This window comes from Camelus dromedarius, chromosome 17, assembly GCF_036321535.1.
Source record: "Camelus dromedarius isolate mCamDro1 chromosome 17, mCamDro1.pat, whole genome shotgun sequence".
In the NCBI taxonomy this organism is placed as follows: Eukaryota; Metazoa; Chordata; class Mammalia; order Artiodactyla; family Camelidae; genus Camelus; species Camelus dromedarius.
Window position 1 is genome coordinate 25,079,102 of NC_087452.1, and position 15,191 is coordinate 25,094,292.

A 15,191-nucleotide genomic window follows, 5' to 3' on the forward strand; every position below is an offset into this window, starting at 1 on the left:
GAGAGGTAGTGGGACTGGATTATGTAGGGCCTTTTCAGCCATGGTAAAGCTTTTAGATTTTTATCGTAAGGGAAACTGCAAGAGGGCTGAAAGAAAAGAAATGACGTTATCTGTTTTATATTTTTAAAAAATAATTCCAGGTGCTCTGGATAGAAGAGGATGAAAGGGACAAGAGAGGCAAGGTGGTCAGTTAGCAAGCCATGGCTCTATGCAGATTTGGTGAGGGTGGCTTGGAGCCCAATGATCCTAGTGGACAACGTGAGAAGTGGTAGGATTAGGATAAATCCTGAGAGGAGAGCTGACAGTGTTATGCTTTCTAACTTATTTACTACTGTACAGTGCTTTCAAAGTAGTGTTCTCTGTTGGCATTTATTTTCATCTTATAATTCTATTTAAGACAATTTTTTCTATTTACCAAGTATTCTTTTATTTATAGTTGTTTTTGAGATGACACTTAATGACTAATTAGTCAATAAAAACCGGAGTTCTGTGTGGGGCAAGAATGTGTTCCCATGGTGAATTTATTTATCCATCATTTTTGAACGTAATTGCATTTTTGTATTCATTCTTGAATACTGTGTTAGAAATGTTGTCATTTCCCCAAATGACTATTTGGGAGGTGGAATTTTTTTTTTTAACGCTATTCTAATTTTGTATCCTCTTCTTTCTAATATCCCCATCTCTACTTTGTATTACAAACTTCGTCAGACCACTGCATGGTATTATAGCTGTCATCACCATGGGGAGAAAATGACTAATTGAAGCTTCTTATTGATATAATAGAGCAGGTTGTGACACTTGGCGAGAATACTGGAATGATGGGCTCCAGCTGATGTTATGTAAAAATATTCAGCCATGAAATACGCACTTGCGGATGGCTTTTTGCAGATGTCTGCAGAATGCAGATAATCTGTATTCTGAGGAGATCTGCAAATTAAAGATCTATGTGACCAGTTAGAATTATAGCAGAATGAGGACAGAGTGGCGCAGTAGGTAATGAAATGGCCTTGAATCTTGGATAATAACAATTATAACCTGCCTATACTTACAAGCAAAAATAGATGATATTTACCCCGACTGCCATTTCAGAGGGAAAGGCCAGTTGGCAAAAAATTGGTGATGAACTGTTGGTTATTTTGGCATTCCTTCATTGCAAGATATATCAGTATCATGAATAGAAATATAAATTGGTACATTGTCTTTGGAAAGTTATTTGGTCATAACCATCAAAATAAAATGCACATAACCATTTGACCTAGCATTTTCATTTCTAGTAATTTATCTTGGAAATATAATCACTAGATGCCCCCAAATACCTGTGTACAAAAATATTCATCATGGCATTTTGTTTAATAACAAATGATTCAAAACAGCCTAAAAGTCTAAGCAACAGGGGACTAGGTCAATAAATTATTGAAAATCTATGCACTGTAATACAATTAAGCCATTGTAAAGAACATGTCTACAGAGAACCATCTCTATGATATCGAGAAAAGTGTTAGAATATGCTGTTATTTGTGGTCATAGAAATTTAAACTATCTGTATATATATTTATATATGTATATGTTGAAAACTGCATAATAGATTGTTACAAACATGAGTGGGAAGACTTATTTTGCACTGTACCTTGGTTCTTATTTCAGTTAATTACTTTGTGTGTGTATCATCTATGCAAACATTTTAAGGTAAAAAAACTATAGGGATGGTATATTTGTATCTTTTGACTCCCCCTACATAAAGATGTCTTTGGTTGAACCTGAGCTACACTGCACCTGACTTCTATTTTGGGAGAGTTTCTCAGTATGGATTTTATCATTTCTATCAGAACACCTTTTATTAGGATATCATTGCTCTGACACCTTCAGTCATGAGGTGGCTCCTCCCCTTCTTTGTTTCTTGCCATGACTCTATAGAATATAGCTCTACCACTTTCTTCGAGCATTCCCATCCCTCCTGTCCAGGATAACTATTTAGAAAATTGTTTGAATAAATGGTAAAAATCATTCAAATCCACTGGCTTTGAATTTCTAATGGGTGCATTTGTGAAAATGCTGGGGAGCTTCTGGACGCCTAGGCCAGGTCCTTTCCAACAACAAATAGAAAATAAAGACTAGTAATGATGCTTATTAGCAACTTTTAAAAAGTTCTCCCTACTCCCAACAAGTTAAAGAGCTATTGTTTGAAATGTATGGCCACAAACTGTGTCATTATTTACTATTATATGTGGTATCATAAAGCCCAATAATAGTGTTTAAAATTGTTTTAATAATTGTTGTGAAAGGAACTAATGAGTGGTTGCTCACATCATGTTTTGGGGTGGATGGAGGGGAAAAAAGAGAAGGAAGAAAAATACATTTCTGAAAAGTTAAATAACAACTTGTAAATTTCATTCTCTGTTGCTGGAAAACCAACTCATTATACATGAATGTATAATAAAACAAGTGTTTGGCACATTGAGGTGTATGAACTGTGTAGTGTAATCAGAGCTTATTTTCCTGCAGTGGAGATTGAAATTTATATGTTTCTTCTAAGCAGTACCTTTCATTCCATTTTTATTTTCTAAGGGAGAGTGAAATATACAAGGTGCTGCTTAACAACACCGAAAGTGCTAGTTGCTATACAATGGATAGTGAAGTTTACAAGTTGCCTTTTGACGATGCCTACGTTTTTGTTTGTTTGTCCTCCCTCCCCCGTGACAAGGTAGAGTAAAATTTATAAGGTTAGTAAAAACTCTTCATTATTAATATAAGGTTATATTGCTGGTGGGAATTCCACAAATGGCTTATGAACATATCTAAGGGGAAACATAAAGGTGGACATTATGAGGCAGGAAATTCTTTCAGGAACATTGAGTTTATAATCATCACTCAAGAACATGCAGAGATACTCATTCATAGCCTTGTGTCCCCATGACCCCATTCCCTTGGCTCCTTAATTCTGTTATCCTTCAAGTATGTTTCATTGGGCCTTTTAAAAAATTTATTATTATTATTATTTTTTTTGGAAATCCATCTTACTTTCTCTGTGCAGATCTTCCTCGGGCTGTACATTCCTCCTCTTCCATGGTCCTTCTCCTCCAATTCCATGCCCTTCCCTGAACATTCACAGTGGTTATTGTGTACACAATTAATTCAATGAATAGTTCATAGCCTTAGGGCATCATTTCTATTATTATATTGCACTGCTACTTGAATATTTTATCATCACAGTATTTTAATGTTATTAAAATTTTAAGATATATATGCCTTGTTTCACCAATTTTATTATAACAATATCCTTGAGGGCAGATATTGGGCCTTAAAATTTCTTATGCTCCCAGTAGTTGTGTAATTGAAATGAAATGGATGTTTTAGAGGGGAGGGTATAGCTCAAGTGGTAGAGCGCATGCTTAGCACGCATGAGGTTCTGGGTTCAATCCCCAATACCTCCATCAAAAAACTAACTAAATAAATAAACCTAATTACCTCCCCCTGCAAAAAAAAAGAAAAGAAAAAGAAAAGAAAAGAAATGGATGTTTTCCAATCTCAAGAACAGGGAGAGAAAGGAAGTGAAAAAGGAACAGACACCCTGTGGTAACTGGTCTGAGAAAACAGTTACCAACAAATCCATTCCTGTCTGTGCATCCCTCTTCTCCTATCAAGAGATGAAGTCCTTTTCCCCTCCCCTTGAGTGTTGGTTGATGTTTTGACTGCTTTGGCCAATTGGAAATGGCAGAAATAATATTGTGCCAGTTCTGGGTCTAGACTTTAGGATGGCTGGAGATATCCCTCTCTTGGAGCCCTGTGCCATCTCACCTACAGAAGTCTGATGAGGCAGCAAGAGAGAGACCACTGGGAGAGAGGTCCTGGAGGACGACAAAGTTATGGAGAGAGCCTCAGCCAGCCCCCAGTCATTGTAGCTGAGGGGCATGTGAGTGAAGGGAAGGCAACTTGGATCTTGCAGTCCCAGCTGGATTGCTCCAGTCAACACCACCAGAGAGATGACCTGCCCAAACTGAAGAAGTAGGGCAAATAAGTGGTTCTTATTCTTATTATTTTAAGTCACTAAGTTTTGGAGTAGTTTATTATACAGGAAAGATCACAGAAAACACATCCAAAATGGGTTAAGTTGTACATTAAATTTTGTGGTCTACAGTAGTGCTTTTCAAGCTTTAATGTGCATACAAATCACCTGCGGATCTTGTTAAAATTCTGATTCAGGGGTTTAGAAGTGGGGCCTCAGATTCTTTATTTCTAAGAAGTTCCCAGGTGATACTGATGTTCTGGTCCATGGGCCACATTTTGAGTAGAAAAGTTCAGAGCAGGGAAGAATGTTCATCCCAAGTTTACCAAGTTGCTTATTACAACCAGGATGGTTATAACTTACCTTTCTGTTGAGATTTTAGATCCAGCACTGGCTCTGTCATCTGCACAACAGACACTCCAATTCCAGGAGTATACGATCAGACAAATGTATGTTTTTCAACCAAAGTACTACGCCAGTTGTATTTTCTTTAAGTAACTTTCCTCAGAGTGACTTTATACCCTGAAGCTTGGTGTCTATTTAACCAAGAGGGATGCTCTGTGACAACTGTTAATTATGATAATAATAATAGCAATTACTTCTACATACAGAGTACTCTGTTGTGAGCCAGGATCTGTACTAAGTGCCCTATAAATATCTCCTCATTTCATTCCTATAACATATATGACTGTTACCATTTTGCAGATGAGGAAACTGGGGTTCAGAGAGGTATCAGTTACCAGCCCTAGTCCCCCAAAGACTAAGATGGGATTCAATTCCAAGTGTGATCTGACTGCACAGTCCAGACTGATAACTGCTCTGCCACATTGCTTCCAACCAGAAACCCAGCACACTTGAGTTTGAGGCTTCAGGTTAAGCGTATTATGGCTCACACTCACATTCTTTCTTTTTTTTTTTAACATTTTTTTAATTGAGTTATAGTCATTTTACAATGTTGTGTCAAATTCTAGTGTAGAGCACAATTTTTCAGTTATATATGAACATGCATATATTCACTGTCATATTTTTTTCGCTATGAGTTACTATAAGATCTTGTATATATTTCCCTGTGCTATACAGTATAATCTTGTTTATCTATTCTACATTTTGAAATCCTAGTCTGTCTCTTCCCACCCCCCCTCCTTGGCAACCACAAGTTTGTATTCTATGTCTATGAGTCTGTCTTTCTTTTTGACTTGTCTCTTGGCACTAGTAGTAGTTGTGGTAGAAGTAGTGGTAGTGGGTAGTAGTGATGGTAGTACTAGTGGTAGTAATAATATAGATATTTTCCTTCCCTACCGTGTAGTTGACTTTGGGAGATCCTGACAGAGATACCTGAAACATTCTTCTATGTGTGAGAGTGTGTGTGTGTGTGTGTGAGAGTGTGTGTGTATGTGTGTGTGTGTGTGTGTGTGTGTTTAAGGCAGGAGCGGAAACACCTTTGAAACTCATTAATTGGGAGATTTAATTTTTTATAGCAACATTCACATTATTATTGTCAGCATTTTACAGTGGTATTTAAAGTGCTGACACGAAGAAAGTCTTTACCAGAATAAATATAGATAATTCTTTTAAACTTCAATAGTCTCTTGTTTCCACTGTGTGTTGCCTATTACAACAAAACAATTTTACCCCCTCCCTTTACTTCAGACTTGTTTTCACTCTCTATGGCATTTTTCAGATAGAAGCTACTAGTCTTGGAGGTTTCCATCAGAGTAGCATAAAATGCTTCTTTTAAAAACCATAAAAGACTCCAATATGAAACCTCCTTTGAAATTAGACTGCCAGGGCATCTCTTTACTTGTCAGTTTGAATGCCTCTTCTGTCCTCTCCTGAAGCTTAAAGAAACTGGCAACACTGGAAATGGCAGTGCCCTGTGGTGCCAAAGCCGGTGCCCCCCAGAGAACCTACCCTGTACTGATTTGGGATTAAATGAAGATACCAGGACGTCTGGCCAGGAGGTTTATTTAGCTCTCAAATACCCTAACTGCTGATGGCTGTTTTCCAACAGGGTGGTGGTGAAGACTGTGTGTGTGTGTGTGTGTGTGTGTGTGTGTGTGTGTGTGTGTGTGCGCACAGAAGTGAGGTCATTTGGCTGCATGTTTTTTGATGAGTTCAGAACAGATTTTATTGTCTTCTTTGGGTGAAGGGACAAGATGTATGGGGATGGTGACAGAACTTGATTAGGACTTGAATCATTGCTCAGAATTAACAGTAATTTTTCCAAATCACAAAATCCATTTTTCTCCCACTGCCTGCTGTTCTTCAAAACAAGACCTGATCACTTCCTGTACAACAATGATTTACTTTGTCATTCTGAATGAATCATTTACAAGACAAATGGTCCATTTTGATTGACTTCCTGATCTCTGGACATGAAATATTCCATGTTTCTTTTGAGATAAATATCTAACTTTTCCAACAAATGTAATATTGTAAGTAGCTTTTGGGAAGTATTTAATAAGAACCACATTTTATTTTCCTTGTATTCTTGAGATAGAACCAAGAAATCTATCACCACCTGGAAGAAATCTCTGGACCTTTGTTAGTTACATGTTTCTAACCAGAAAAGTGTGGAATATGCTTTACTAATTTTTACCACTTTCTAAAATACTCTTTTGAAAGAGAAATCATAAGAAAGCAGAGGCTTGCTTAAGTGAAACATTTCTAAAGATGCTTTTCTTGCAGATTTCCAAGAATCTTAGATATCAAATGTAATTTGTTCTGAAGAGACTATGGGTAACAAAGCACTGCTGGTGGGGGTTTGACACAGATCATAGTATTAAGACTGATTCCTTAGCAATCATGTAAGTTGGCCAACAGAGGAGAATTTAAGTGGAACTTAGTAGAAAATAGAAAGTAAGTACTCTGTGCAATGAAGAAATAAAAACACATGTTTGGTAAACACATAACACACAAAAGGATATCATTAAATGAGATTTTTTTGTAGTGTCAACTTAATCCCTTTTTTTCATTTATTGCCAATTAAAGGAAAAATATCTTGGAAAAATATCTTTAAAAATGTGTTATGGTTGTCCCATGGTTTGTTTCCTTAAAATTGGTTACAAATCTGATGTGGGAACTTACTGTAAACCATATTTTGAAATTTGGACAAAAACAGAATAATAGCTTGTAATATATACTATGAAAGTTGAAAATAGTATTGATTCATACATTTTTTTTCTGTCAGGAAGTTAAGTTTATTGTTGTCTTAAAATCTCCAAATTCTTTTGGTTATATAGTGGGGGGAAAATACTCCCTGTACCCTTATGAATTGTTGGCTGAGACCTTTAATAAAAGACCCTAATAAAAGACAAATTAACAAGAGAAAAACAAATGGAAATTTATTAACATGTATACCTCATGTATACATGATCAAAACCCAGAAAAACTGAATAACTCCCCAAGATGGCCCATCTACTACCTTAAATACCATCTTCAGCCAAAGACAAAAGAAAAGTAAGGAGGATTGGGGTGGGCATATCTGAGGTTACTAGGAAAAGTATGGTAAACAAGGGTAAGATTTGTTCTATAGATTTAATACCTTCTCCATTGATAAGATTCTCTTGTGATTTAAAGTCATCCTTTTCTTCTTAGTACAGAGAGGAAGGTGCTTACAAATGGAGATTTCCTTTATGAATGTGTCTCTTAGATAAGGGCAACTTCTACTCTATTTTCACAGCTTCTCCTATGTCTGCTTCTTAAAATAATCGGCTCAAAATAATGCTTATGCCAAAGAGTCATATTTTGGGGGTGGTGTATTTGCTACCCTTTATTTGCAAGTGTGTAAAACCCAATTCACAATATCCCAAAAGAAAAGAAAAGGATGAATTTTGGTTCACGTAATTGCAGGGTGAACTTGACTTTTGTCTTGAATGGCTATAGGTGCTTTGTTGCATATTCACAATATTTCTTCCAATGGTAAATCTAAGTTTTGTGTGGACATAATTTGGAGAGGCTTCTTTATTAAAAGATTATAAATGACCACATTGCTCTAAAAGGGCCTGGAAACTTAAGTTGTAATAGCTTCATGGTAAATTTTCCTCTGCTCCCTCCTTATCTCACAGCCCTTTTCTTTTCCACACACTCTTATTAATTTTTTCCTTCAGTCTAAGTCCTTGTGGCAGAATAAATGGTCCCTAAGAAGCTTCAGACTTAGGTGAATTTAACTACTATTAAAAAACAAAATTCACCTTAGTGACTTGGAAGATCTAATTGACTTTATTCAGCAATTCATGAATCAGGGAGCATCCCATCTAGCAAATGCTAATCTCATCTGGAAACACCCTCAAAAACACACCCAGAAATGTTTAATCTGGGAACCCTGTGTTCCAGTCAAGCTGAGTTGTAAAATTAACTACCCCAGTTAATTAAAGTATGGCATCAATAATTAAAATTACATTTAAAAATGGAAACATGCAAAAATGAGAATATGTTGAGCAGCTGGGCTCTTTGAGGGTAAGGGTCCCTGCTTACTCATTTTTGTGTGACTCAGAGCTCCACAAATATCTACGTTCTTGATGTTAAATGAATGACTAAATGAGTGAGTGAATGGCGCTATTACCGCTTCTTTTTGTCTGTCGCCCTGTGTTTTCAGGCTTCAACTCTGGTCATGATATTTATCTCTTCACTGGTTCCTTGTATAAGAGACTTCAATATCTTTCTTTTTTTTTTTTTTTTTTTCATCCTTATCTTTTCTCTTTTAACCTTTGATTCCTGACATTTCCCGTTCCATTTCTCACTTTCTTTTATAGTACAGCTGCCTTTGTCTGTTTCAGTCTCTCTTCTCCATAGCTTTTTATGTCAGTTTTTTCATTCTTCTAACTTTTCTCTTTTTTAGACACTATTGGTGAGCTGGTTACTCTCTTGAGGTAAAGAGGGCACCCCATTGTGTCATCGTAAGAGAAAACTGATTAATTGACTAATGATGTAATTTCTACTGCACTGGGGTCTTTTGTGGCTAGCAACTGGGGAAATGGGCCACTCTATAATGGCATTTTTCTCATAATACAAACCACCTGTACTTTTGTTACTTTTTCTTTGTTTTTCTTTAAACCTACTAGTTATAAGTATTGATTCTTTGACTTTGTCTGTATTCTCTCTTTTAAAAATAATACCCATAACTGAACATATAATTTTTAGATGCTATGTTTATGAAAATCACCCCCCACCCCAGGATGTTCTTTGGCCTCCAATTATTGCTGGTCTTATTTTCCAGCATAGGAAAGAAAAAAACTAATCAGAGCCCATTAAACCCTCTAGAATTCTGTGTTGGGCATGTAGAAAATACCAGATATGTATAATCATTAGGCTGTTTTCATTAATATGTTTTTTCTACTAATCATTGTTTCATATTATTCAATAAGTATGTTTCAGTAATCTGATTTATTATTTATTTGAAGGGCAGAAAAATATTGTGGCTGTGAACTCTGAATCTGAATTTCTTATGTTCAAATGCTAAGTACTCTGATTGCTAGCTTGGGCAAAGTTGTTTTACCTTTAAAGGATTCAGTTTCCTCATCTGTAAAATGCAGGTATTATTAGCATCAATCACACAGAATTATGAGGATTAAATGAGTTACTGCTGCATCCCTTATGAATAGGGCCTGACACATAGCGAGCATTTTAAAAATGCTAGTTGTCCTTGATGTTTCTTTTTTGTGTCTATCCCAACTATTTTCCTCCCAACTTTTTACTTTGAAAATATTAAAACTTAAGTAAAGTTGAGAGGAGAGAACAATAAATACCCAAGTGCAATTCACAAGAATTTAGTTATTTATTGACATATTACCACTACTGTTCATTTGTTATCTTTCTCTCATTTATATACTTCTGAAAAATCATTTTCAGTTCAGCTGTAGAATTTGCATTTCCACCTGACATTTAACCTTGTCTCTCCTAAGATCACTATGTAACCATAATACTATTATCACACCCAAGAAATTTAACATTGATATCAAATATATTCTCATGTCCCTATTAATGTCCCTTGTACCTTGTAATGTCCCCTTTTCCTTATTTCTGTTTTTTATAAGTCCAATCAGATTACACCTTGTGTTTAGTTGTTGCACCTCTTTGGACTCTCTGTTAGTAACCTCTTACATCAGTGTGATACAACTGTCATAATTTTAGCAGTAGTTTTAATTTGCCTTTCTCTTGTAAGTGAAGTGAAGCATACTTTCATATGTTTAAAGGCCATTTCTATATCCTTTTTCATAACCTTCACGTTCCTTTGCTTCGCTCATTCTAAACACTAGGTTTTTGAATCCATTTTTTCCCTTTAAGAAGTGGAAAAAAAAATATATATATATAAATATATATATAAATAATATTAGGGTGATTGGTGCTTAATCTATAATGTATCTGGTAAATGCTTTTTCCTAACAATCATTTGTTTTTTGACTTTGCTTGTAGTATTTTTTTCTGTGCTAAAGAACTTTTACATTTTTCATATGATTGAATTTTTCAATCTTTTCCCGTCTTTTTTTTTTTTTTTTGACATTTGGATTTAAGTCATAATTAGGAAGATTTCCCCACATCCAGGTTGTAAATGAATTTTTTTCCAACACTTGTTTCATTTTTGACAATAATTGCCCTCGATTTTAAAACTAATCATGTTGAATCTCAAGGGCTGCCACAACTCAAAGGATTCCTTCTAGCAGAAGCCAATGGCTGGAGGAAAGGGGGGAGATGGAGATTCTAGACTCCTTATCTTTCCTAGTGTCCTAGGCAGGGATGTTTGGGACTTTGGATCCCTAGCCCAGGGCTGAGCAAATAGAAGTCATTGAGTAACTGAAAGACTGAATAATTAAAAGAAGTTCTAGATCGGAATGGTGAGTGACTTAAAAATTAGGCTTTCTCTGGAGAACGTGAAGAGTACCAAAGCTAGAAAACTAGGAAGGACAAACAAGTGACACTCTTTTTGGTTATAGGCCAAGTTGTTAGGTCTAAGAGACTACGGGTTCCTTGGATCCTGAGGGGAAGACTCAGCTTTTGGAGACAGCTGGACATATCTTATTCATTATAGTTTCCTCTGTGCTGTCTTTTTTCTTGATCGTGGTTACTTGGGAAACTGTTCTATTTGGGGTACTTATCCTCTGGAGGATATAGGATAGAAAAACATGACTTATTCATTATAAGTCCAATTCTTGTGATGCAGGAAAACAGATGTGGGGTGTGAGAAGGGCCATGTCCCAGGCTTCGGGTGAGCCCCTGGGACATGCCCCGCCAACTGTGGGTCCTTGACTTCGTGCAGGAAAGAATTCAAGAGCCAGCCACAGTTGAGTAAAGGTAGATTTATTCAGAGAGATACATTGAAAGGAAAGAGAAAGGCCACGAGGTGTGGGGATTGGGTGCTCAGATTAAAAGTAGGTACACACTCCACAGACAGAATGTGGGCTGTCTCCAAAGAGGGAGAGAGGAGTGGCCATGAGGCGATGTGTTGCCGGTTTTTCTGGGCTTGGTGGCTTCATATGCTAATGAGTGGAATGACCAGTCTAAGTAGCCTGGGGAAGGGGCTGGGATTCCCAGAAAGTTGGCCATTTCCCACTCTCTGACATTTTGTGGCTAGCCTTGGGACTGCCATGGTGCCTGTGGGCATGTTATTCGCCATGTTAATATATTACAATGAGCATATAATGAAGCTCAAGATCTACTAGAAGTTAAATCTATTATCATCTTGAGCCTCAAGGCCTGCTGGGGGTTGAATCTTTCACCATTTTGATGTGAATTGCTGTAGCATTCCTTGAATGGCTGTGCCCTGCCCCATTCTATCCTGTCGCACTCAGAGCCATCATGGTGCCAGGTGTGCAATCATTTTTTTTCCTATAAATTTTTGCTGTGTGTTTATGACACCAAATTACTGAATTAAATGTGTAAAAGTGGCTTAGTAATCCAGATGTTTAGAAATATAGTACAGCTTCACTTATTACCACGTGATAATATTATATGACTAGACTGTCCAGATTTTAATGAGTTGGATACATTATGCACAGTTATATATAAAGGAATTGCTACATTAATTATATGATGACAGTTTTTTAATAACTGAATTGTACTCTACAGAGTGTTTGCTCCATGCCTTTTATCTCACTTAGAAGTGTATGTTGGCTTTGGTGACCCAGATATGGGTTTTTATTTTTTCTCTACCAGCTACTATTTTAACTGAAAAAGTGTTTTGTTTTTTTTTTTTTAATTTAAGTCTCATTTAAAAGTAGGCTTTTAGAGTTTGGGAATGTTAAATAAGATAATGTATGTAAAGTACTTAGCACAATGCTTAACACAAAGCATGCCCTCAATAAATGTCACTAGTCCTGGTTATTGTTCACTAATCCTTATAATGCCTCTTGATTCTCACTCTTATTACCATCATCACTTGCTGCTTCATTTTTGTGTACAAATTATTTTGTATATATAATAATCATAATAACTTTTTCCTTTTGCATCTCAACCAACGTAGTCTTTTTGATCCTCCAAATAATACTGTAGAAGGTAGAAAATTATTTTCTCCACTTTGGAAATGAGGAAATATGGGTTTATAGGAATAAAGAGAATCCTTGAGACCATGGACTTACAAAGTTGTAAGCTGGTAAAGCTGGGACGTATGACGTAAAATCCACTTATCCAGTCTTATTTCCAAAACTCCCTTGTAGGCTCCTTGTTTGATGGAATATGAAAGATTTCTTTCTACATTATAGAGTTAAGAGATTTTCATTTCAAGAGTCAGAAATAGAGCCTAAATTGATTTAGGCTAGAAGGAATTTTATTGACTCATACTACTGAAAAGTCTAAGGGTAGATCTTTAGGCGTGACCAGATCCAGCTGCTCAGACTAGGTTAGGCTTTGTCTCACCCACTTGGTTTTCTTTGCTTCCTGTTGGCCTTTACCTCAAGCTTGGAGCTCCCCTGTGGTGGCAGAATAGCTACCAGAAATACCAGCTCAATATCTTTTTCCATCACACCAGCTCAGTAACTTCTTGTAACCAATATTTCTGTCAGTGGTCTTGCATTGAATTTCATTAGTTCAAACTGGACCAAGTGCCCACCTCCGAACTCATCCCTGTGGTGTAGGTGATGGAATATACTGGTTGATCAGGTCTGAATGTGGATACCCCTGGAAACAGGGTTGGGTCAACCTTTTACAAGCCACATGACCTAAGAGTGGGTGATCTCCTAAATAAAAATTAAAATCTTATTACTGTTGACTGAACTAAATGCACAGCCTTAAAGTTGAGAGTTATGTTTTACTTGGCGGACATTTCTGAGGACTCGAACCCCTTCAGGGATGACAGCCTCTCAGATGGCTCTGAGGGACTGTTCCGATGAGGTAGGGGAGGAGCTAGGTTATACAGGAGTTTTACAACAAAGACCAGGTAGTTGGAACATTAAGAGATTACTTGTTAACTAAAGAAAACCAGACATCTCAAGTTACAGAATTTAGCACTTTTCTATGTATGGGTTGAAGCAAATATTTGGGCTCATTGAATTCATTCCTTTGACAAGCATCTAGCTATCTAGGGCCAGTATCCTGTCCTTTCTTATTCTGAGTCCCCTCACAGTGCACCACTGTGAGTGGCAGCAGAGGCTGGGCTGCAGGCTTGTTTTCACTGGGGGGTGGCGGCAGCCGCTGATGGCTTGATGGCTTCGGCATTCTTTGTTTACTGATATGGTTTGCAGTATTTTTCGTTCAAACTGTGATACTTCCATACAATAGAACAACACTCTGTGATGAAAAAGAGTAAGTTACTGACATACACAGCAAATGGGTAAGTTCCAAACACTTTACACTAAATGAAAGAAGCCAGACACAAAAGACTTATGATTTCATGTATATGATATTTCTGGATAGGTAGAATTATGGGAACAGAAAACAAATTAGTAATTACCAGGGGCTGGAGAATAAGATGAAGGCTTGACTAGAGCAATATGTGATGGAACTTTCTGGAATGATGGAGAGGTTCTATATCTTGATTTTGGTGTTGGTTATCTGACTCTATGTGTTTGTCAGAATTCATAGAAATGTGCACTAAAGCAGGCAAATTTTATTGTTTTAAAATTTTACCTACCTAACCCTGGCTGAAAAAGCAAACAAAATTTTTTTTTGCTATTATTAAAAAGAGAGGATATTGAACAGATACCAAAAAACCTTAAAACAAAACAAAACAAAACAACAGTGCTCAGTACATAATCCTAGCCTATATAATAGGAACTCATTACTGCTTAAATTAGTAGTTCTGTTTTTGTTTTTTGTCTTTTGTTTTGTTTTGTTTGTTTGTTTTTTTACCATGAACATATTGTTGTTGAGATGCCCATGAACTCCCTTGAACTGACAGTGGTTGCTTATAATTCCCAGTACATTTTTTCTCCAATTAAGAAAACGTACCTAGCTACAAGTGAATGAGAATCACACAATGTCATAGGGATAACCTTTCAAAGATATCAAACATTAACAAAGGGTAGTACTTTAGTTGTTATTAGTAATATGTTACTTTAGCAACTGATGTATGATGTATTATGATGTATTATTTTGCAGCATCATGATTGAGAACATTTTGCTTTAGTGACTAAATTCTTTATCCTTTACCATATATATATATATTTACTATATTATGATTTAGAGTTATGTTTTTTAATTTTAAGCACAAATTGTTACGGAAACGACAGGCCAGTCAAGAAACAAGCACCACTCGGAGGGTTGGAGTACTCAGATGTATTACGCCAGCGGGCTCAGAGGGGCTTCTGCTCCGAAGCTCTGAGCACCTCCAAGACGTGCGCATGAAGTTTTATAGGGTAAAGTACAAGCTTGGGGTATTCGGCCAATAGGCATGGAACAGCTTTAGCAGCATTATCATCACAAAAGTGAAGGTGGGGAGGCAGCAAACCAACATTCCAAAGCCAGATATGTATCTTTGAAAATCCAGCTGGTTAGCAAAAAAACATAAACAGCAAACCAACACTGATTAACTTAGATTTACAAGTTAGTCCAGCAGAACTCAGATCAATATTCCAATACTTAGACTTGTGAGTTATCTTGTTAGCCCAGCCCAGCCTCTCCTTCACATTCCTAGACCTGTGAGTTATCTTGTTAGACCAGCCCAGCTTTTCCTTCACAAAATGACCCATACTTACATATTATTCTGCAACATACTTCTTTTGCTTAGCATGTCTTGTGCTACCGTCCACATTTGGAG

General features: G+C 36.7%; 1 protein-coding gene across 6 annotated transcripts in view; it reads left to right on the top strand.

The window, feature by feature from the left end:
• FHIT (fragile histidine triad diadenosine triphosphatase) overlaps positions 1-15,191 on the top strand; it is a 1,253,474-nt gene that overhangs the window by 267,464 nt on the left and 970,819 nt on the right. The window lies entirely within an intron of this gene.